Source organism: Sparus aurata, chromosome 16 (assembly GCF_900880675.1).
Source record: "Sparus aurata chromosome 16, fSpaAur1.1, whole genome shotgun sequence".
NCBI lineage: Eukaryota > Metazoa > Chordata > Actinopteri > Spariformes > Sparidae > Sparus > Sparus aurata.
Genome location: NC_044202.1, coordinates 23,695,905 through 23,720,718, shown reverse-complemented (window position 1 = coordinate 23,720,718; position 24,814 = coordinate 23,695,905). Strand labels below are relative to the sequence as shown.

Here is a 24,814-nt window from a genome sequence, read left to right as displayed (position 1 = left end):
TGTCTTTGGGATTTGAACAGTTATTCTGAAAATCAGCATCCAAGACGCACACTGTAGGGTAATGACAGCACGTTTTAGGTAATTAATTAATTCAATAGATACTGGTAGTAAGCCTCTTCATTTTCCCCCCCAGCTGAGGTTTGGAATATAAAGCTGTGTGTGTGTGTGTGTGTGTGTGTGTGTGTGTGAGAGAGAGAGAGAGAGAGCATACATCAGTATTCAGGACAGAGGGTTTAGGAAGTGCCAAACTATTATGATCTGTCATCTTCAATAATACACACTCATACACAGACAGCATCGTTCTCAAGCGTTGTTATGAATACTGATAAAAATGGTAATTTAGGACGGTCTCTCACAGATACAAATATTTACCCAGATACACCACACACTCAGTTTACTCGCTCATATGCTTTCACGCCTCGACTTTTTTGGGGGGGATCTACACACATATATGCAACTAAATTGACTAAAGCACACACACACGCACAAACACACACACACACACTTACTAGCGTATTTCTCCATCTTGTCTGACAGAGATGTAATTCCACCAAAAACAAAAACAACTGATGCAGGAACAAGAGGCTGTTTTTGGAAGAAAAAAAAAAAAAAAAAAAAAAAAAAAACATAGCGTGACTTGTGTCTCTGTGTGAGGGAGAGAGAGAGCAGTAAAGGAATCTTGAATGAGTTTAACTTTATTCAACCACACAAATGACACACACACACACACACACACACACACACACACACACACATACACACACACACACACACACACCATCCCAAGTGCTTTAAAAGAAATCACTAGGGGGGAGAACAAAGAGCTTTCTTGAAGAATAGACATGAATTATTCACTCCATCAGAGAAGGGGAATGAGAGAGAGAGACAGAGATGAAAATGGAGACAGAGAGAGAGAGAGAGAGAGAGAGAGAGAGAGAGAGAGAGAGAGAGAGAGAGACGGACATGTAGCATGGGTGATACAAAGAAAGATACAGACAGATGGATTGACAAGGACAGTCGGGTATTATATTGTATTAGTATTAATGAAGACCGAGACATCGAGATGGACCCCAGGAGATTTTAGATTGAAGAACACAGCTTGCCATCGTCTAGTAAACCATGTCTAAAACTCCACAGGGTGTAAAGATATTCAATAAACTCAATGGAATAAATAAAACTCCTCCTTCACAGTCAGAATACATGGCAGCACTTATCAGTGCAAAGCCAGATGCTTTGAACACCAGGGTCTGTATCTGACTGGAGGGGTGTTTTTGTCACCTGAAGGAAACAGTTTATCCTGTGAAAATCCACAGCCAGCAGCTGTAACAGCTGTGCTGCTCTCCACCCAGATACACTTTATCAGATCCATGCATGCTCCCTCCTTTGTATTCCGGCAGTAATGCAGTGAAGCTGGAGTGCTTCAGCGACAGCAGACAATCCACGTGCTTTATCCTCGATGAGGAAACTAGTGACTAGTGACTTGAGGTGCTTTATCAGCTGCAAACAACTGGGCTAATCTGTGCTGTAGTGCTGCAGTGGTTCTGTAGTAGGATTGGACTTGGCAGTGGAGTACATCCAATAACAATGTCATGTTATCTGTTTCCACTAGGGCCTTAGAATAATATGTTGTGGCTTTGTTGCCACCGCAGTATATTGATATTTTGAAATCACACAGTATATTGATATTTTGAAATCTCCTCAAAAGGCCCTTCATACATGCTAGGACTGTGTGACGAATTCAAAAATACCTCAGTACCTTCTTCAAAATACCTCAGTATCAATCTTGAATTAATAATGCAGGGATGAGTCTTGGTAACAAAATGTTAACACAATGGCATTTTTCAGAAATATTATGCAATCAGTAATGTGTATGCAGTGGATATCGGCAAGTGTTGGAAAAAAAAAAACAGAGAAGTTCAGAAAATTATGACTTCATTTACACTATTTAGTATATATACCCATATCCATGATCTTAGATGATGAATTGACCATAAATAAGTGCTGCACCATATTGGGAAAAAAGCTGACATTGAAATATTGTTTCTCTATTCCGCCATACACACTGTGATATGACTTTATTTATTTATTTTTTTTTAAATACAGGAAATAGAATATTATGAATTAGAAATAAGATAGCGTTGTCAAGTCATATCAAACAATAAAGCATATAGCAAGTAGCCATGAAATACTAGAGTTGCTCCAATTCCCATACCAGTATGAAATATGCCACCGATACTTTTGAGAGTGCAGGTATCGGTATCACGATCCAATACCACATAATTTAGAAACCGGACTCTGCTACTTCCCAGTGAGCTCAATTAGCTCTGCTTAACGTTACACGCAGGAAATCAGTTCTTCTTCGCTGCTTCAAAAGCCAACACACAAGGTAGCGCTGTGCTGCCACTGGCGACTTCTGTTCATAGAGCAGCAGAGACAAAGTTGATTTCACGGGAGTCATACGCAACACATCAGCTGTTTGGCAATATTTTGAGGAGTGGCACGAGTTTTGACAATTTCAACACCAGCAACCAAATAGAGCATTTGAAGGTGCATCGCGTGAAAGAGCAAGACGACTTCACCAAGGCAACGGGGAGTTCATCATCCTTTTTATATTACAAAATTGTGACTGCACTTTAAGTTTTAAAGAATTATTTATTGCTAGATTTATTTAAGTTAGTTATGCACGACTGTTTTAAACTGTCCGATTTAAAAAGTGGCTGCACTTTAACTTTTTATTTATTCCAAACGAATGGCTCGTTATGAGGCTGCAGCAGAGCATGATAACGAGCTGATCACTGGAATCGGGTGTGTTGGAGCAGGGAAACATCTAAAACATGGCAGAGCATCGAGGGCCCCCGAGGACCAGGATAGAAGAACAAAGCTCTGGTAGATTAATCACGGAAGAAAAACTGTGCAAGTTTTCCATTTATTGCATCAAGCAGCAAAAAAAACATTAATTTGCCGTACCTGACAAAGCACGCGCAGCAATGCGCCAACTGCACGTGTACACATCCCGGTGATGATTACCTTGATATATCATACGGCTCTGATCTCAGATCACCACAAGGATAAAATATGAATATGTTGCCCAGCGATTATTTCTACATGTTGAATACAGAAGATGTGACATGTGGATGTGAACGCTTTAGAATGTTGTCAGTGTACTTCAGATGGAGCTGGGCTGATAAACTAAAATCATGTAACAAATTACGTAACTAATTAATTCAGATGTGGAGTAATTAGCAAAGTAACTTTGTAAATAAGTATCTCATATGATGTGAAGCTGATCAGAGTGACTGATGCTGAGCTCTGAACTGCCCCGTTTTGGAGCCACGTCATATCTTTTAACACTGTGAGCTGCTTGCTCTAACGCGCTGAGTTGCTGCACAGGTTTCTTTTTCACAGACACAATTTTATTTTATTTTTTTTTCAGTTTTCTCAGGTGTTCTTCACCTCGCCTCTCAATAACTTACATAACCGAATGCTTTTTTTGAACGGCTGCTCGCAACCAGAGCAGTGCCACACGTAAGTGACGCTGATCTCCAAACTTGTAAACAGGCGTCTGTTTGGAGAGCGACCGGAGGTGTGGAGTTCTGCGTGTTGTTCACTTTTATTCGGGAGAATGTGGGGTCTTAAAGCCAGTCTATTGGAGGTTTTAGAGAATTAATAATGGAGTCCTGTGTTAGAAGTGTGCAGGAAGAAGACAGGGACAAACGACTGAAGTCAAAGAGATAACAGGACAAACGACGGCAGGAAAAACGCGGCAATCTCATCCGTTATTCAGTGGCAGAGATAAGAATGAGAGGCAGTAACACAGGCCCAAAAAAAGAAATGGAAACAAAATACTGGAGTGATTGCAGAGCCAGATTGAATTTCATCATTTATTCAATAGTCCGGGAGAATGGCAGAGAGAGATGGGCGGGGGGGGAAGTGAGAGTGACAGAGAGAAAGAGAGCGAGAGAAAGGAGCTGAGAGGCTTTTTAAAAAAAATAAAATAAAAAGTAAGACGTTTATTATCAGGTTTCCTAATCTTCTTTCTCCGTTTCATCCCTCAACCATCAGCTCCACAGCTGGCAGCCAGTCACTTGGGGAGGCGGGCCCTACAGTACTACAATGAGGTAATTTGCATTCACTTATGCCACGTCTGTCCCTAGTTACATTAAACCTGATTCTCGCCGCGGGGACACAAAACGGCCCGACTCGCAAAGGGAGTGCGGCATGGAGTAACATAAGGAGGTTCATGTGTGTTGTCATTAGGCCTGGCAGGCAGCGGTGACAGATGAGGACGTTTCAGCGTGGTCTCTGTCAGGACACAAAGCTTCTTTCCACATCAGCTTTTTCATCATTTTCTTCATTTGGAATCAAATTCGGTACATTCCACTTCTGCCTGTTGCACCCAATCGACACGTGACGATAATTATTAATGAAAGATTTTGGTATTTTAGAGCTGTTTATTTCTAGAACTTTTTTTTAAATTTCCTTCACAGTGGGCAACTTTTCAAAATTATATCCAGAAAAGGCTGAATCCTCGGAAGAAACTGCTGCAATGGTTGAAGTTTTTATGAAGTGACAGAATGACAGATACTGACAGCGAGCTGAAAATGCAATTACGTTGCAATTACTCAAAATCGACCAATATATTTTTTGATGTATTTTCAGGGCCCGTGCTGAAACCATCATTAGTAATCAATGAGAGTGAACCGTTAAATAAGTATATATATTTTCATTTAAAAATGACATCTTAAAATTTGGAATAAACAGTGAATGGAATGTTACTACATACAGTTTACTCATGTACACTTTAAGGTGCTTAAACTATTCCCATTCTCTGCTACTTGTGACTTGTCGTGCACGGGACACTGAAAAGTTGCTGCACCATAGCCAAAGTAGCAGAACCTTAAATCCATTATTTTTAATCAATGATTGGACTAGGGGAGTCAGGGTATACTGGTATCTACGATAACCATGATATTTAAACATGAAATATCGGTATTGTTTTAATAATATGCCACACCTTTTAAATCATTTCTTCTTTTCTATTCTTTAAGTTTGCAGTTTGTCAAAGCAGGTGGCAGTGGGAGTGAAATGGAAAAATTCAGTATGTTCAATAATTATTCTTTTCCTATGCTTCTGCACAGTTATGGTTACAGACTTACATACATCTACACTTATACTCTTGGTCTGATTCAGCTGGTTTTATTATCCATTCAGCTGCCAGTGATTTTCTTCATCAATCAGGTAATCGTTGTATAATGAAAAATGCTTATCACAATATACTGAAGCCCGAGGAAATGGCACTCATTTTCTCTTTCAAAGATCATAAGTTTGAAGTCACAATCCATTTAATTTAATTTAATTTAAGTACTAATTATGGTCAAATCAGGTGGCAGAGTGTAATTTGAGACTAATTCACCTGTAGTTTCAGCTCAGACCGCCTGCTAGTGCAGGCAGGGGAAATAATCACACTCGACTGCACTACTTGTATAAGCAAAGAACAGTTCCGGCCTTATAGTAGACGATGGCTTACACTGTTGTTAGGTTGAATACACATATTGTTTTCAGTGTTGGGCACGTTACTTTTAAAAAGTAATTAGTTATAAAAAGTAAAAAGTAACTGAGTTAGTAACGGAATTACTCCACTATAAAAGTAATTAGTTACCAGGAAAAGTAACTATTGCGTTACTTTTATTTCTTCCCTCTTTTGAGCTCGGCAGTCATTTAAGCGTAGTCGGCATCTATGTATTTAGAAAATGTCTTCCTGCATGGCGGACCGGCACCTGCTCTCCCCAATATTTTGCCAATGAGTGCTCTGAAGGAGTCTGAGTCAACTGTTGATAACAGGAGCATGTTCTCAACAACATAGCTTTCTATCATTGCATTCAGTTCAGTCTGTTTCACAAGTTTTTGTGAAGCTGTTAGTGGAGCTCACGTTAGCCACACCTGGCCTGCTATCATCATCAACAGCGTCAGCTACGGAGTTTTTGGCCAGTGTTAGTTTTGTAGAAGCGTGTGCCACTGAGAGATGCTTCATTAGATCAGAGTTGCTTACAACGGATGTGGACAAAGGCGATTAAAGTAGTGTCTGTACTTCCACTTTGAAAATGTTAACTTTCCCTCCGGACTCGCCATTGCTGCAGCTCACCTCTGCTAGTTTGTGTGTGTGAGGCTGCTGTGTGCGTGTGTGGCTTGTGTGTAAACTGAACACTGCCACTGATTGGCTTAGGAACTCTCACTCAACGTTAGAGAGCCAATCATCATCACTTATGCGGTTGTCCCGCCCCTCCCTCCTCCCTCACCGGAGGAAAAATAAAACAGCTCTGCAGCTCCAGTGGCTGAGAGCCGAGTCGGATGAAAACAGCTTCAATGATCAGCTTCAGTTTGTAACGCGCCACATTTGATAGTCGGTAACGGTAACGGCGTTGTAACAATGGAAATAGTCAGAGACGGACAGAGTACTTGGCCCCAGTACTTGAGTAAGAGTACAAATACTACTGGTTAAAATTTACTCCGTTACAAGTAAAAGTAGCTCAGTCGACATGTTACTCGAGTAAGAGTAAAAAAGTACTTGCTTTAAAGTAGAAAGTAAAAGTAAGAGTAAGAGTTAGAGTAAATTTCTAATTTTTCACATCAATGAATTACTATAATTTTTTCTAAATGAATTTAAGGACTTGTTTCTGAGAATTAACTCTTTGAAACCACCTGCACTGATGTGCTTGCTTTTAGAACCACAATGTTATATAAAGCCTGCAGAAACACCTATAAAAACAAATAAAATGAATGGGATCACAGGAAGACAGCAGATGTTGCAGATGCAGATGTTTATTAACAATCATTAAAACTGTAACCAAATGAACCTGCACCGTCCAACTAACTCTCTATCATTTAGCTAAGTTGGGAACTGGAACCCCCTCAAAGACCAATGTTGTCCCCAGACCACTGGTTGAGAATCACTGCTTCACAAAAAACTACATCTGATGCAGCCATTGTTGCGGTTTTGTGTTGACAAACGTAGTCGAGAGCGTGGCTACTTTGGTGGTATCCTTATGGGGAGGGATGACGTATTTCCGCTTTTACGTAGATCCCAGTGGAGAGCGTGCACTGTGATAGGTTTCCTTCTTTGACAAACACAGCTTGTGTCCAATAGTATTTTAGAAAAAAAAAAAAAGAGCAGACCTGAAAGTAACGAGTACTTTTCAGCCTTCCTAGAAATTAACTCGAGTAAAAGTAAAAATATTTGTCTTGGAAATGTATTCAAGTAAGAGTAATAAGTACCAAAGAAAAGTAAAGTACAAATCCTCTGGATATGTACTTAAGTACAGTACTCAAGTAAATTTACTCCGTTAATGTCCACCACTGGAAATAGTAATTGGTTAGATTACCCGTAACTGAAAAAAGTAGGCCGTTAGTAACGCCGTTTATTCTAACGCCGTTATTCCCAACACTGATTGTTTTTTTTTGTTTTTTTATTAGATAACTCAAACAGCTCCAGTTGTCCACTGGGGAATTTGCCACATTTGGATCAACATGTCAGATATTAGCAACTGTGACAAAAAAATTAGGGGTGTAAAGATTAACTGATACGAATGCGTAACCATTTTTAAAGATGCAACTATATCGATACGCAGACCCCTGTATTGATTTAAATTAACCGGTCGATGGCCCGATTCTAAAGTTATGTATCAGTTGACGGAAGCTTTGCTGCTAATTCTGCAGAGCGTCTCTCAACTCTTGTAAAAGGTTAAAGGTCAACTTGATATTCTCACGAGAGTAATGTTTGTGTATCCGAGGGAAAAACCACAACACCAACAACATGTCCGACAACTCCAACACTGTTTACACTGCACCAGCTAATCTGAAATCTAAAGTTTGGACGAGATTATAAGAAGGAGGGACATTTGGACAAAAGTCTGGCCATGTGTAAGGTCTGTAGAACAGCTATCAAGTACAGCGGTAGGACGACAAATCTGAAAACTCACCTGGTGAGACAGCATGAAGAAAACTAAGCTGGCGACAAGGAGTCTGTGGATGCTAACGTTAGTAATGTAACAGCTAGCAAAAGCAAGAACACGCAAGACAGCGACATGGCTATTGAGACTTTTTCCAGCCACAACTTAGCCACAACTCGGCGAGGTCCAAAGTAATCACGGCATCTATTGCCCGGTTTATTGTGAAGGACTTACCACCTTACAGTGTGGTTAAGAGTGATGGCTTTCGAGACATGGTAAGCAATGCCACTTTTATAGAATTGCTTATTTAAATTTATAATGGAAAATGAATGTCTACATTAAACACATTTTAAGAACTGTATCAGATTGCATCATGTCCTATCAAAATCGAATCACACCAAATTGTTCCGTATTTAAAATGTATCATCCCTGAATTATATCATAGCTCATGTATCTAGCTGCGTATCGAATCGTCCTATGAGGGAGAGATGCACACCCCGACTAAAAATGATTGGAATCCTAAAATGGTGGTTGACTGAAGCGGATGGCTCTCACGATCTATACGTCTGATGTTCTTTTTATAAGTTGCTGATTAGATAAGTAGATCATTCAGCCCAACATGTGGCCGTTTGTTTCAGCCGGATCCCAGGGTGACACAAAGAAGGTCCTGACTGAATAATGTGACTGCGTTTCTAATTTGTCTCCGAACCGGCGGGGGAGCCAGCTACTTGTTATCTGTTAGCAGCTGTTCCATTCAGAATGACAAGAACTCCGCACAACACAGCCGAGACACCTGGTCACCTACACACACACACACACACACACACACACACACACACACACACACACACACACACTGGGCCAGGCTACCAGATGCTGCCCAGACAAGGTAATTGAGAGGAGGAATGGATGGACAAAAGAAGGGAGAGAAACAACAAGGGGAAGAGAGATTAAAGAAAGTGTGCGAGAGAGAAAGAGTTGTCTGTGAAGACACGGGACAGAGGAGAGAGGAGGTGCGAATGCACGGAAGAAAGACGAGAAAGTCACAAGTGCGAAGAGACGGAAGAGGGGACGGTGCGACAGAGGAGAGGGAGCGGAGCGCTGGTCACGTGGTGGAGGACGGAGGGAGAGACAGATGTAGGAGAAGGAGCTGCAGAGGAGAGGTCGAGGTAGAAACTGTAACACCGTCACAGTGTGCATCACACCACATCAGTCAGGACGAGAGGACAAATAAGGACACAGAGTGTAGAGGAGAGGGAGGGGGACTGCAGGGATCGCTGAAAAGAAAAGAAAGGAAAGGACGATGAGGGGTAAGGAGCAACAGAAATGGAAGAGGACGGGGGGTGAGGAGGGGTGAGGAGGGGTGAGGGGAGATGAAGGTCTGTTGGCAGGAAACTGCAAGAGGACTCTTTGACACAAGTAAAAAGAAATATTTAGCCTGTAAAGAAATAGTTTTTTTATTTTAGTTTCGGGCAGGTTTGGTTGTGAACAGTTGATAATTTCTAATAGTAACCATCACAACCAGCTGTTATCACACATCACACAGCATACGCACGAATACGGGTGTTCGAAAACACCCGTCTGCTTCTGGCTGAGGGGAAAACTTCCTTCTGCAGGGATGAGAGGGCGCTTTGCACAGCGTCTCCTCTGGATCCGGAACATGTTTGTTGTTAATCAGGAGACAGTCTGTGACTCATCTATCAAGGTGTAAGACTGTTGCCTAGGCGAAGGTAAAATCCAAATATTGGTTCCTCCTCTTTAGTAACAGCTGCGCAGGCGAAAGCTAATGCTTCCAGCAACATGTTACGATGGGACTTCTAGGAGTTGTCGCACTGGAGCTGACGGTGCTTTCAGGTGTGCTTCCAGCCAGTGGGAGAAGGGAGCTTCAAACCTGGGGAGCTGTAGCAACCAGGTGTGACTTACTGGACACTGGGGTTGCACTCTTTCCTTTGTTTCCAGGCTTAGTGCGTGGATGTCACATGTTAGACTTTGGTTTACATGCAGGCCCCTCTATTGTTAGGGCGGTGTGGTGAGGTCCAAACAGTACTTCTTTGAGAAGGGTTGACTGAGAAGATGGATACCACCGTCATGTCTGCATGCAGACACCAGTAGACGATATAGCCTGATCCAACCTCATCTGAAAGTGCCATTTTGCTTCGATTGATTCATTCAGCCTTATGGTGGGAAGGTGGACCATTTTGTTTGGCTTAGCCTTATCCATTCAGTAGGGAGCAGTGTATCTGTCCAACTGACAGAGTTTACCATTGATAAAGATGCCACAGCAGGGGTTGCTTATCACATGATTAAATACAATTATGAAGCATTGTGATTTCTGTGCAAAAAAAGCAGACTCCAGATAGCGGTATAAACAGAACTACTGTGTGCCCGTGGAGTCCACAGCTGTACATGTCTGTTTGGTAGTACCCTATTCCTAGCCCCCATGATACCTATGTGCCAATTATGGTTACGACTTCCAGCGCGTCCTGTCACTTAACCTGAGCGGGTATTTTATATGGTAAGAGGTTGCAAATCCTCTTTCTCTGAGGGTTTGGTACGGCATTTCAATCATTCATGAGGGTTTTAAGTTAACAACTTTATCGAGTGAATACGACTAACACTATTATGATTGCTTAGCCCACTTAGCTAATGCCTATAAAACCTTGGAAGTGGAGCCAGTCTCACACTGGAAGTATCACCCCTAATCGTTTCCACAGTAACCTCACCCAGTGGCTTGTGGATTATCCGGGCCTTAAATATCCATGCTGACTGGAGCTACTGGCTGTCTGGCAGCAACATGACTCCTGGCAGCAACTGGTTGCTAGTCTCTCAGAAATCCTTGATAGTACAAAACACCTAGTAAAACCACAATGACTTGTTTTGACATTTATTATTAATGGATTTAATTAAAAAGGGTAAATGCTAAATAGTAAACTCTGTGGGTACTGATGTGAATATTTTTTTATTCTACTTTCAAGAGCCAGGCTAGGCGTTTCCGACTACCCCCAGGCTATAGGCTAAACTAAGCCAAGCTAAACATGTCTTGGACCTAGGTACAGTCCTAGACATGACACAGACTTAATGTCAAACATTTAAATATCAATTAAAAAGGAAAATCAAGCCAGAAAAAAACAAAAAACAAAACAAAAAAAACATGACACAGCTTGTGTAACAGAATCTGTACAAAATGTAATACTCCCTTGTGCATCCTAGCCAGGCAAATGATGTTGTAATATTAATTGCATTCATTCTGGACGACTTAACAATTAAACAATCATTGATTCTTGCTGTTCTGTTTTTGATTTTTTGGTTTTAGATATCCAAATGTACTGCTGTGGTTTTGTTCTGCGGTTTGGTCTCAGTAATTGTCTGAACTTTTATACAAAAAAAAAAAAAAAAATGGAATGTTGGCTCCAAGTAACACTGTGTGATTGCTTCATTTGTCTAAGCCAAACCCCGTCTTCTTCTCCCTCCCTTTCCTGTCTCAATCAATTTCCCCACTCTCTTTATCTTCTCCCTCAACTCTCTCATTTTCTCTCTTTCAGCTCCTTTACTCTCCAATCTTCAATACTCAACACTACAACGTCATATTTGTCTCAATTCCAGACGTGCCCAGAGACACACGCACACACACGCGCGCGCACAGACACACACACACACACACACACACACACACACACACACACACACACACACACACACACTACATTAGCCTGACCGTTTAAACGCTGTTTGTACAGCTCGATTCAGTTCACAGTGGGCAAGCTGGGAGCAGCTTCACAGCCAATTCTCTAAATACCCCTACTGTGTGCGCGCATTTGTGTGTATATGACTGTTTGCTAATGGGAATATGGCAGCGGGTTAACTTTGCCAGCAAGCCTCTTCATTTGGGATATAATGACGCCGATAGAGAGACAGATAGACAGACAAAGAAATACTGAAGGACAGAAGCATACAGGGTGTGATAGTGATGCTGTCTTCGTGCTTTTTAGAATAGATGATTGGAGCGAGAGAGCATCAGACATACTGGAGAAAAGAGAGAACGGGGCTGAGACCTGACTGTGACGTAGCTCTGCTTTCAGTCACAGTTCCAGCACACACACACACACACACACACACACACAATAGCTTTTAATCTTGCAATTCATGAGCTAACATTGTGAACGGCACATCTATAAATCGGTTCGCAGTTGCTTTGGAGCCTCACAAGATGACTTCTTTTATTGTCAGAATTTGAGCCATTCGGTCCGATAACACTTGGAAAGTCTAGAGGAGCCGGACCGCCGTTGTCACAATTACAATCTGATTCTGTGGGAGGCACCGCACATAAGAGTGCACAAACATGTAAACACACTCACGAGGCAATCTGTTACCTCCCTTGTTAGAATAAATCATTAAGCGTGCCCCGGCCTGTTAATTTCATGATGATTTGGGGGGAAATTTGATAGGAAACAACAAATTGCCTTCCCAGCAATTCCCATGGTTCAGTCTGAATACATTTCCCACCGAGAGCCCGCACACTCACACTCACCCCCCCTCCACACACACACACACACACACACACACACACACACACACACACACACACACACCACACACACACACACACACACACACATTTGATAGGTCTCTATCTGGGCAATGAGCCCTGTCTCTGTGTTCCTTGACAAACCAGGGGCATAATGGATCCCACATAGCATCAGCACACACACACACACACACACAAACACACACACACACAGATATACCCGCATAGGGGAAAATACACGAGAGAGGAGGGATAATTGAGATGTTTCAACATGAGAGAGTGGAAATCAGTACATGGTGGCACAAGTACAAATCTACACAAACAGATAAATTACACACACACACACACACACACACACACACACACACACACAGACAATGTATGATAATGTAGAGTAGTTATTGCACTGTTAACAATGAAATACATTAATAATATATTCATTAAGTTATTAAAGTAGTTGTTTCCAAAGAAACATGCGTTTTATAGTTTTGGTCTTAAACATGACTGTGCCTCAGGTATAATACTTGTATATACTTTGTATATACTTGTTTTCTTTGTGTACTTTGTTTTTATCAACTATGGTGCATAGATGGAAACTTGGGCAAATGTCTCTGGAAAAAAGTGGAAAAACAGACACTGTCTACTGACTGCATTGTGTCACTTTTAAGAGCTAAACTCACAACACTGTTCAAATGATGTCTTCCCGCTTCACTAAGGTGAGTGTTTCTGTCTCACCTCGCTGACCTGAAATCAGCTATGTTAGACCTTCTCAGCGTCTCAGTTTTACCACATATTTGTTCTCATAGTAATGTAATTATCACATTTGATGATAGATGTAGATATGTTCAAACTTAAATCTCATTTCTCTTAGGACGATGTCAATGTCCCTTTGTAGCCTATCAGCCCTGTTACCAGACAAGATGCTCGAGATAACAGTGCCGTCCATTTGGTTCTCCGTCACTTTAACTTCTGGAATAGGGCGAGAGAGTTAAAGGAGGTCGGCAAACTAGCTAACTTTTTCAGTGGTGGTCGTCTGTTGGGATCTCCTCGCTGAACAGTTAGAAAATCAATTAAAGAACATTTCCCCTCCAGCCAGCATAACAGTGCATAAACACCCGTGGAGGTCACGGGAACAAATCCTTTTAATTCAAGTAATATCTGAGCTCTCCTCTTGTTAAATCAGAGCAGAATCTAAGGTCACTTTGGGTGTTTATTCCTCCAGAGGGTATGGCTCTACACCCCACGGCTGGGTTCCCCCCCACACAACAATCAGCAAACATCGTGTGTTTTGTTTTGATTTTTCCCCTAAAGGCAGACATTAAATATTGTGCTTTTAAGGTATGGAAAAGGTTAAAGTTAAGATTCTTTAAAGAGTGATTGTTAGGAAACAATAATCTTGGTTCCATGTGTGATTGTCAGATATGCTGTATGCTATCCACCACGCTGACCTCTGACGCTTAACCTTCTGCCTTGCTACGTAAAATATACACTACTTTCTACAACCGTTATGTAATTTGGCAGTGGATGTAAATGTGTAGTATCTATATAATTCCTGATCCACTCTGCATGTTGAGAGAAGTTCCTTTTGTACCCAAAATGCACATTCAGAACCTGATCATCAAACGGACGCACTGTTGCGCACAGGACGCCAAACTGGATCACGACTCGGCAACTTCCACTGCCCAGTGTATTTGTTGATCGTCCATGGAAGGTGTCTGCTGAGTGAAGTGTTCTATTCTTTCTCTCCAAGTCGTGCCTCACATCCAGTCACAGTTACGCACGTTCACCTCTCAGATTCTTGCTGTCAGCTGCAACCAGACTCTGACGCAAGGCTTGCCAGCTGAGCAGCGTCGCGGCACTCTGTGAAGAGATATTGCGCCGGGGCAGTCATCCAAAAGAATATCAGTTAACACTCTTTAACCTACGAGCTGAGAATATTTAAGTGTATTCATCCCCTGAATAGACCCACAGCAGTCCCATGAACTTAGGTGGTAAAACTAGTTTATTAAATTGTAGAACTGGTATAAAAATGATTAAAACGTATCACTTCTCATGCGGGAAAGAGACCCCAGGACCCACTGAAAGGACCACAGGTGGCCCCAGACCCTTATTTCCAGTGATATTGATTCAGGCTTTTTATAAACGCAGAGAAAGGAGAGCAATTTCACAGTTTGTATCTACAGTTGACAGGTGTTGGAGTCACTGGATCATTACCACCCTAATCACCCAGTAATGACACACTGGGAGAGATGGGAACAAGGCGCTCCCCACTCTCTTCCTCTCCGAGCCTCTCTGCCTCTCTTCACCTCTCCCTTTTGACCTTGCAGCAATCAATCGGCATGCAGCTGATTCCTCGCTGATTGCAGACTTCTGTGTGTCGCTGCGAAATGAGATGAGTCGGGAACACTTTTTGGCAGTCACGACGTCGAGCTGCGCGCGAGCGACTGTTGGGGAGCGCGTGTCCAAGTCCAATGCGTGACGAGTCAAGAGGAAAGTGGTTGTGACATGTGGCATGCTTGGTGGGCAGCAGCGTGACAGTATGTTACAGGGAGGCAGAACACACACACACACACACACACAAACACACAGAAGCGCAGTGAACAACCTGTCACCGTTGCAGTGGAAGCTTTTAGCACTTCTTTGCAGGCCGGACTTCCTTGAGGCTGTGAAAAGACACATCACGCAAAAAGAAAAAAAAAGAAAACACACTGCTCAGAGGAGGCTGCAGTTCTCTGTGGAGGCTGACGGGCGCCTCATTACCCTGACCTGAGCATCTGATCCGGTCACTGTGTGCATGCAGTATTAGGCCTGCCACCTCTCAATGCATGACACATTCACTTCGTCTTGGAGACACGGTGACGCATCATCTCCCGCCAACTTCCCATCAATTGTCCTTCAGAAAGGAGTTCAGTGGTGTGATTAATTTGGCCCTCTGTCATCCGTCCCTCTCAAAACACACTTGATGTTTTTTTTAGGTAAAGGACATGAAAAATGGTGACGGGCAGCTGAAGAGGAGTTGGGGGTATCACTTACAGCTGTAGTCAGATTTTACATACACTGTTGAAGAATATGTATGTCACTGAAGTTCCAATGATGTCTACGACTCACATTTTTTGAGAGCTGCCGACAGAAGATAGCGCCTGGTGATGCATTTTACATGGGCAGTTTTGTTGGATACTGTCACCTGCTACCAGGCTGAAGCAGCACATACGCGTTACATGTCTTAACTCGTCCTTTAAAATGTAAAAAGACTGAAATCTTAAATTATTTCCCTCAGTGTTTTTCCTATTCGAGTGGCGCTGCAGATTCAGGGGATTATCTGGCGTAGGTTCACTACCAGTGTAATACTTTGTCACTGATACATTGTCGTGTCGTGTCTTTAATTGAAGATATGATCGTAATTATTGCATTTTTCAAAAGTTTGCATGTCTTGTTTCAGAATAACGAATGAAGAAGAATCTATTTTATCACATACATCATACAGTGTTGTGAAACTGGTGCTTTGCATTCAACCCAACAACAGTGCGCGGGGACCAACTCCAGATATTAGCCAGTGTCTTTGTCAAGGGCAGCGACTGGGGAATCAACCTGCACGTTTTGATGGTGGGGGAAATCGGAGCGTCCAGTTTTTAAGCCAAGCGCGGGGTGAACGTGGACCTTCTTTGTGCGAAGCAACAATGCTTGCCGCTGCGCCAACGTGTTGTGATGTACATGCTGTCTAAAAACTGTCAGCCGAGGTGGATGTACTTCCTGTAAAAGGTGCTGCTGTAGTTTAAGCATTTAGTATGCTGCACGGGAGCTGTCTGTCACACACATTCTACTTTGGCTGAAACTCTATTAGAATCGTGGAATGTGGGAAAAACTGTCACTACAGAAAAAAAAAACAAAAAAAAAAACAGATTCATCCAAAGAGCTCCTGTTTTCACTCTGCTCACTTCTTGTAATTATCACGCTGCTTCTTTTGAAATTCTCCACGTTATGTTTTGGTCTATGTAATTAGAGTCCATTCATTTCGGGTGAGATGACGCAGGAAGTCTTTTAAGTGTGGAGGCTTGCGGCTCTCTGAATGGACTGAATTTGCAGTTTGGACAGAGGTGTTCGGTGAACAACCTGCATGCAATTATCAGTGCACATTAACCTAAAAGGCGGAGGAAGGGATGGTACTACTGAAGTCAAGGAAGTAGCTTTCGGCACAACAGGTCAGGCCCGGGGACATAAATTTGAATAAATACAAGCTGCTCTTTGCATGTGTGTGCGTGTCAGGAAGAGAAATCGAAGATTGTGTGGGCGTGTGCATAAATGTTTCAGTGTGGGAGAAGACTGGCCAGCAATAAGCAACCGTCTTAAACTGGAAGAAAAAAAGAAAGCGCAGGTCCAGACTGGGGAACCTGTGTGTCAGTTTGCGCTCGTGTACGCTTTCAAAAAGGAGCTAAGGAGCTGCCATGGCTGAAGCACAGCCACTGATTCATGTGCCACCATCCACAGCACAGAGATGGTGGTGAGTGGGCTCACGTTTTGGTGTGAATTAGCTTTTTGCTCGGGCCTGTTTTCCTATGTTGGTACTGAAGTAATAGTCAAGTGATTATTAAATAATGTGCAATTATGCTGTTAACATTTCACACAAGATTGTTGCAAATGAGCTAGATCTATGACTCTGTGTTGCTCCTACTGGGTTTAATGGTGCATTTGGACTGGGAGTGTGTGTGTGTGTGTGTGTGTGTGTGTGTGTGTGTGTGTGGGTGTGTACCGCCATAAGAGCGCACACAAAATAGCAATTAGTTTTACTGCATGATGTGCACGAGCTGAACTCCTCAATTAGAAGCTGTTCATTTATTATTCCCATAAAATGTACTGCAGGTGCAAGCTCACTGTGGAGCTGTGTGTGTGTGTGTGTGTGTGTGTGTGTGTGTGAGTGTGTGTGTTTGTGTGTACAATATTTTGGTGTATGTGTAACTCGTGTTGCTTTTGTGCTTGTAGCTCTCATACATCATCTCTGCGCTGACATCGCCAAAGATACTGCTCTGATTAATCACCGACACGCAGACGCACATACAAACAAAACAAAACTATAGCTGCTCGCACACGCGCACACACACACACACACACACACACACACACACAGTGAAATTCAAGGTTATGGTCCAGTTGTCTGAGCACATCAGAAGGTGACATTGTTTTGGCAGAGCAGGAAATTATCTGCAGCTGGGGATGTTTTGTGTGTGTGTGTGTGTGTGTGTGTGTGTGTGTGTGTATGTGTGTGTGTTCGCTGCATGTCCTGTGGGCAGAATATCCTCACCAGATATTAAAAGATACAGCAAAGCATTGGGTATAAAATATTCATAATTGATTCATTTAGTTTTAATTAAAGTTTGCAGAGAATACGTGACTTTTATATGAAAGAAGAGGCTCCTGGCTGCGTGTTGAATATGCATGAGTGTGAGTGAATGATGATTAAAAAAGGCAGCAAAGTGGTCAGCAAAGTGAGCATTTCTGTAATGTCTAAAATGACTCGTATGAAATATCGTGAAACGCAAAAGAATAACTGAAGGTTGATCATTTTTACCGAAAATGTGCTTCAGAGACAAACAGGAACAAGGTGACCTGTTTTCATAAGTAAGCTTTGTGTCACTTGTGTGATTTTTAGCTGTTTGGTAAAGACGGGGAGACGGCTTCCATTGAAGCTACGCTGACAAATCGCAGTAAAGTGGTGGAGGGAACGATAACAGAACACCAAAAATGGGATTTCAGAATCCTGATGATCAAAAAACCCCGCTGCTCTGGAGGATGTCGCAGTAGCTTAGACCTCTGAGTGTTGCGGTGAGATAACGCTGCCTTGAATGTCGGACGTGTTTTGCATTTTCCCACTGAATGCGAGGTTCACCAGAGGAGCGTTTGACTGAAAATAAGCGAAAAAATCCGAGAAAAAGAGAATTCCAAGACTTTTTTCTGTGAATCAGTTCACTGACAGCGGCCTCTCTCACCGAGAATCTACTATTAATCTTGATGTGGACACCAGATTAGATGATTTCGCTTCCCAAAGCACTTTAAAACGGCAGGAAGAATGAATTACCGCTTTGCTCTTCGCCAGTGCAAAACCATGAAATCAGTGCTGCCAAACACATTCCACAGTATAGGCGGCACTACTGATCTCTCGTCGGCCCTGTCGCCTGACAGCACCGGTATCCTGTGATAAAATGTTTGGTGAGCCCAGCGAGTCCCACAGAATGGCCGTGTAGCTGTGGCAGGTCGGGGTAGGAGAGGATGCATCACCATCAGTGAGTTTACAGGAGGGAGGTGATACCAGAGAGCATCTCTCCCTCTCTGTGTTTCTTTGCAGAGCATGTGTGGCTGACAGTTTTGACAGGTTGACAAATTACTCAATAAAAATAAAATAAAAAAACACACCACACACCACTGTGCTTCTGTGAGTTGTCTCCAGACTCCACGTGTTGTTAGGAAACGGATGGCTTTTTATGACTTTTTAGCCCATACCCAGGACTTGTTGACAGTATAGATTTAGCCAGATTCAACCTGATCTTTCAAGTTGTCCCCAGATTTTACAATGGACTGTTCTTTATTGGTGTTCTCTAATCCTTCCTGTTGGCCTTCTTCCAAACCCGGCACTCCTGCACACATAACAATGACTTTAAACACATCATCTCCCTCGTTCTCATCTAAAAATATCCGTTCATCATTCATCCTTCTTCCTCTGTTTGACCCGGTGCTCTGTGTGGACTGAACTACCCACTTCCTGTTTCCGTGCTCAACTTTCCTTTGTTTTTTTAGAGACGTTGCCAACGGTTCACTTCTATTTCGGTGGGTTTGCTACGTGCTAACGGAACGCACACTGCGTTTAGATCATGCCCTGTCGTGTCTCCATTTACGCCTAGAGATCTTCCATGTAATTATTAATCGCTTTATTGCTGCAGTTAAGGTTGGAATGTATTCACTGTGTCATGCTAATGTCAGACGCAAAGCAGCGTTTGATATGATTAAGGAATAATGAGCTAATTAGATGAACTACTAAATGTGCCACCATCAGCTTGACAGGGACGGTTGACTAATATCACCTCACAGCTAATTGAAGAGAAAGGATGGGGGGAGTGTGTTCGATCACAGACGGATAGAAAACAAATGCAAATGTAATGTCAGCGAGACAAGGAGGTACAGAGATGGAGAGGACGGCTGTGAAAGTTGCAAGTGGAATGCCTTTTAAACAGAGGCGGCGCCTCCGTCAGCCTCTCCAGCCCTCGGTGTCCGCCTCGATGACAGTGCCAGACTGAGAGAGCGAGGTAGAGCCGGTGTAATGTCATCTCCGAAAGTGAGGGAGGTAGAGGCTGCGACCTGCGTATAGCTCACAGTAGCTGACAAAATGACTGTTAACAATGTAATTACATCACAGTCTGGCAGACGGCCCAGCCCTGCCTAACCCAATATAATACAACCAGCTCGGACCAAGTAAAGTCTTACAAGAGAAAGAGACGCGTGGCTTACCTCTGGGATCCTGAACGTGGTTTCATCTCATGCGCAACTTTGTACACGATGTCTCTTGGTTTCCGAGAGAACTACAGCAAAAAAAAAGTCAGATTGGATTTGAGTTAAGTCACGTCACATCCGACCCATAGCCTGATTCTAGAAGTGAAAAGTGGCATCGAAAAATGGGTGCTAATCCACAGGTCAGTTCAATCCACAATCATAAAAAAAAAGAATACAGAATAAACATTCCACTCAAACAGTATGCACCGTCTCCCTCCACTGGCTCTTTAAAAAAAAAGAAAAAAAAAATGTGAAGGAACTTTGTAGCAGCTTCAGCCTGACACGAATCGATGTTGCCTTCAAGTACTCCTTGTTTGTAGTTGTTTGTCTTCAACGGACACATGGCTGGATTGGCCCTAATATGAGCCTGTTGTTTTTAATTTGATAATACATGTATGTGGGCAGCATGTATATTTGGGTACTGTGCGTGTAAGTTAGGTAGACAACGTACGGATATCTCAGGATCTGACGTGTTAGTTTTGTGTTTCAACGACACGAGTAAGCCATGCAGATCTCTGAGTTCTGATTGGGTTATTATGGGGTCTTTTGGACCCGTGTGGTTCTGGAGCAACATGTTTGTTGCTTCTTGTCCCTTTTTTACCATGATTTCAAAAACATAATCACTAACTCCATTATTTGTAAGCAGGAAAAAAGAAAAAAAAGGAACTTGTCTAATGTGGATGATTGATGTCTTAAATCATTAGATAATCAAAAGTTCAGGTGGCGATACAGCTTTCACTTCATGATGTCCTCTTTCTGATGTGTATTGTCAGATCCAACATCTGCTTAAGTCACAGCATGTGAGGGCCATGTGAACAGTACAGATGGGAAGAGAATAGTAGGATAGTGTGTTGCGTGCAATAGCACAGATGAAAAAGAAGGTTGGCTATTATTCATAGAGGGGGGGTCACTCTCATCATGGTGAGCAGATGGTGGGTGTTCCCATCATGATCTTATATAATGAACATATAGATAGTGTAGGCCTGCATTATTTTGCAATATCAGAACATGGATTAAAGAGCAATCTCAAAGGGAATGTGCATGATGGGGGGCTTACAGATGGGTCACAGACAAGATGAACAAATATCAGATCAGAGGCGATCGACTGTTATTTATGCAAACAAAGCAGCTTAGTGCTACTGGAGTATTCTCCATTCCCTTCAGAGGCTACATAATAGGTCGGAAGCTTCAGAGGCCGGGATCTCCACAATGAAGAGACTCCTCTTCACAGCCAAATGTGTTCGATACGGATGTTGTGACGAACAAAAAGGGTGGGAAACAAAATGTATGGAAACTGGCCAAAAGAAAAAAGTCTCAAACAGAAAAGACAGAAAGGCAACTGATGGTTTTGACTCCCTGAAGACACGCAACCAACTGAGCAGGGGAACTGCGACCCCCTTTGTATAGTCTCCCAGCTGCCTGATTGCAGTCAGATGAGGGCGGGAGCATCACAGGTGTACCCAGTAGCTCCTAATGACACCTGACCTAGACCAAGAGAAATGTTAGCTCACATCAGGACCTCGGGGGATCTCAGATCTCTGTCCATGAGGACTCTCCACCGTGGTCATGATCAAAAGACACACATATGTTGTTTTTAGCTGTGAGCCTGTTTAGGCTTTAATGTTGATCCAGGTGCACACAAGCACACATGAATTACATGAATTACATCCATGAATTGAAATGAAACAGCGAAAATGCAGTGTGGTGTGTGTGTGTGTGTGTGTGTGTGTATAGATAAAGTATAAATAAGCATATTGTGTGCAGCTCATGGGGTAGCTCAGAGCACAGATGCTGTCGGTTCAGTGGGTTCAGATCCACTGGGGCCGGCCATACTGCAATATATACAGTACTCAGCCAACCCTGAGAGGCTTTGGACAAAAAGCCTCACTTTGCTGCTTTGCATACATGCAGTGTATTCTGTAATTGTTTTTTTATAGTACACTAGCACTATCACGAGAGAAGGAAGACATAAAGAAATATGATTTGGGTGATCATTCAATATATAATAGGTCGCTTCGATGTATTTGTTTGACTCACGTCGTTCAGTTCAGTCTCTTTGCAGTGATGCAGCAACTCAGAACTGATTTGCAGCCATACTGTTTGTGTTTTTTTTTTTTTGTCCCAACTGCACATATGAGTTACATATGGTCGCTAATTAGTTGAGAAGCAGCCCACTCAGGCTGAACGGGCCACTGATTTCACACCGTATAGGATTAGAAACAAACGAAGAAATTCCACCTACATTCCACCGTCCGTTCGCCGCTCCAACAACTCCCTCTTGTCAACATAAACAAATGGATCCCCTCCTCGCACAAATGTTCACACATTTTAATCACTTCATTTTCTTTCCCCCCCCACGTTGATTATGACTAAATGAATAAAAATCTGGGGTGGATTTTTCCCTCTGAGTGTTTGAATATGTATGTGCCTGCTGGTTTATCAGGAGAGATGCAAATGTGTGAGGAAATGCAGTCAGAAGCGCTTAAACTGCTAATGAGACTTGTGAGTATTGATATGCATCTCGAATGTTTGGAATGGATTGGGGGCCCTATAGTTTAGCATCTCCCAGTGTTGTTTGTGCAGGAAAAAAAACAAAACAAAACATTTACCGTCTAATCGCCAATAACTCACAGATGTGGTTGGCTGCTCGGAAACTAAATGATGATGAAAGAAATGAGTCGATATGTGAGAAAAAAGACGTCAGCATTCTACGGCATCACGTATGGATGTAGTTTCCACTGGGCTGTCGCTAGTATCGTGCTTTGCTTTTTTGTCATTGTCATACATGTCCTTATCTGGGAAAACGTCATTTACAGATGGGAATTTTGTAAGAGCAATTAAGCACAACACACACATTTAGAGACTTAAATAAAGAGGGGGACACATTTTATGATTCTGAGCTGATTATGAACAACATTTATTGTGTGATGCATCAGACCAAGTTAGACAGAGCCCGTTCCAGGTCAGCCTGTTTCAGTTATGAAAGATTATGATACTTTGCCTTTGATTCAGTCACTGCCTGTTACTTTTGAACAGATTACATCAACATAAAATCCACAAAAAGCAGCCTAAGCCAAATTTGAAGCCTAATCGAAAATGTTTGCCGAGACCGATTTCACATTTGTGTATGTTGTACCTACCATATTGACATTTGTACGATTTGTATCATATGCTCACATTACGTGCTTATAACCTGACTTTCAGAAGTTGGAGATGCTTTTGGTGGAGCAGGCAAAAAGCCCCGAGGTTCGACATCTGTATGCCCGACACCACTGGATATATTTAAGCATGCCTCAGGGCAATTTCCAGCCCTGTTTGTGGTTACAAAATGGTTACAAATATGTTTTTACTAGGTTTTTTCAAGTCAAAACACAATGTTTTCCCAACCTTAACCAGGTGGTTTTTATGCCTAACCAAGCGCACATCGTTGTCACAACATTAAATTCAAAATTGAGCCAAAGGATTAGTAAAGATGTGGTTGGCAGAAGCGTGCGTAGCCACATTTATTCTGGCAACTGGATTGACTTGTGCTGTGAGTGAGAGCCAATTCAAATTATAGGCCATAAGAATGGACAACCACCAGGGAGTACAGTCACATCTTATAGATTAATGTTTAAAAAAAAAATCTATACACAGAGGATTTCAACAAATGTAAGTCCAACTGGTATTTTATAACTCATAATAACTGACACAGAAATGCAATCGACCTTATAGTACTTTTGATCCACACACACAATTACATTAATATTAGAGGCTGACTCACTACAGGCATGGAAAATGCTCCATTTGCTGCTACTCGCTGTCCTTCTCTCACAGGTTAACTCACTCCACAGCAGCCTCGCTTATGTAGTCCTCTATTTGTTTATCCTGCTTTCCCCTGGTGCCAATTAACCTTACTGAGGCACCAGGTTCACAGTATGATGCAAAATGAGACGCTGTTTTTTGTCTCAGCATGAAACCAGTCATTTGTCAAATTATAAGGGATGGAATGGAAAGTCAATAAAGACACTTTAATTCAGTTCAAAGTCAGTTCTTTGACCCCGGCTCCAGTCGTTCATCCAGCCTCGATTGGCCACACTGCTGTTCTCCTGATATGGACACCCTTCAGTGTGATTTCCCTGTTGGTGCTCACAATTACCTGTAAGTGGCTGAATACCTCGCTCTGATGAAGTTCCCTCTCTTCCAATCTCTTTGGAGAGTTAACAGTCCTTCATTTCCCCGAACACAGCACACAGCCTCGTCTGATTGGAGCTTTTTCTTCCACTTCTTCATATTTCTGTGCATTTCTGTTTGGTGCAGGAGCTCACAGGCTCGTCTGCGTCTGCTCAGCATCAGGACTCATCACAGTCCACTGTCTCTGTATGTGCTGCTTTTGTGGTTGTCGATAAGAAAAAAAAAAAATGTCTTACACGTTTTGTTCCGTCTTTTCTTGTCAAGTCTTGTGTTCAGTCCCAACATCTATGAAATGTGTACATCGACGCCGGTATCTATAACTGTGTGTGTTTGTGTGTGTGCGGTTGCCAATACCTCCATCTTTGTTTTGTATCTCTCTCTCCCAGTGTTCCCACACCACCCTTGAAAATGTTGCTTTTTGGTCAAAGATGCAAACTTGGCTGGAATACAGACAAACACACACACACACACACACACACACACACACACACACACCAAAACACACTGCTGCAGAAAATATTCTGGCCTGTTTCTCAGAATAATGGGATATGCACTGTGTAGCTGTGTACTTGTCTGATGTCCTTTGAAGTCCACTGACATTTTGTAGAGAGATACATGATTATGTGCGTACACA

General features: G+C 42.5%; 1 protein-coding gene across 2 annotated transcripts in view; it reads left to right on the top strand.

Annotated features, from left to right (window-relative positions):
- LOC115566356 (leucine-rich repeat and fibronectin type-III domain-containing protein 5) overlaps positions 1-24,814 on the top strand; it is a 118,493-nt gene that overhangs the window by 20,750 nt on the left and 72,929 nt on the right. Inside the window, exon 3 of one of the 2 annotated variants that reach the window (XM_030392199.1) lies at positions 4,063-4,118. The exons of the other annotated variant lie outside the window; for it this stretch is intronic. The gene's annotated coding sequence lies outside the window, so the exon portion shown is untranslated. The remainder of the gene's footprint in view (positions 1-4,062; positions 4,119-24,814) is intronic. 2 annotated transcript variants of the gene reach the window in all.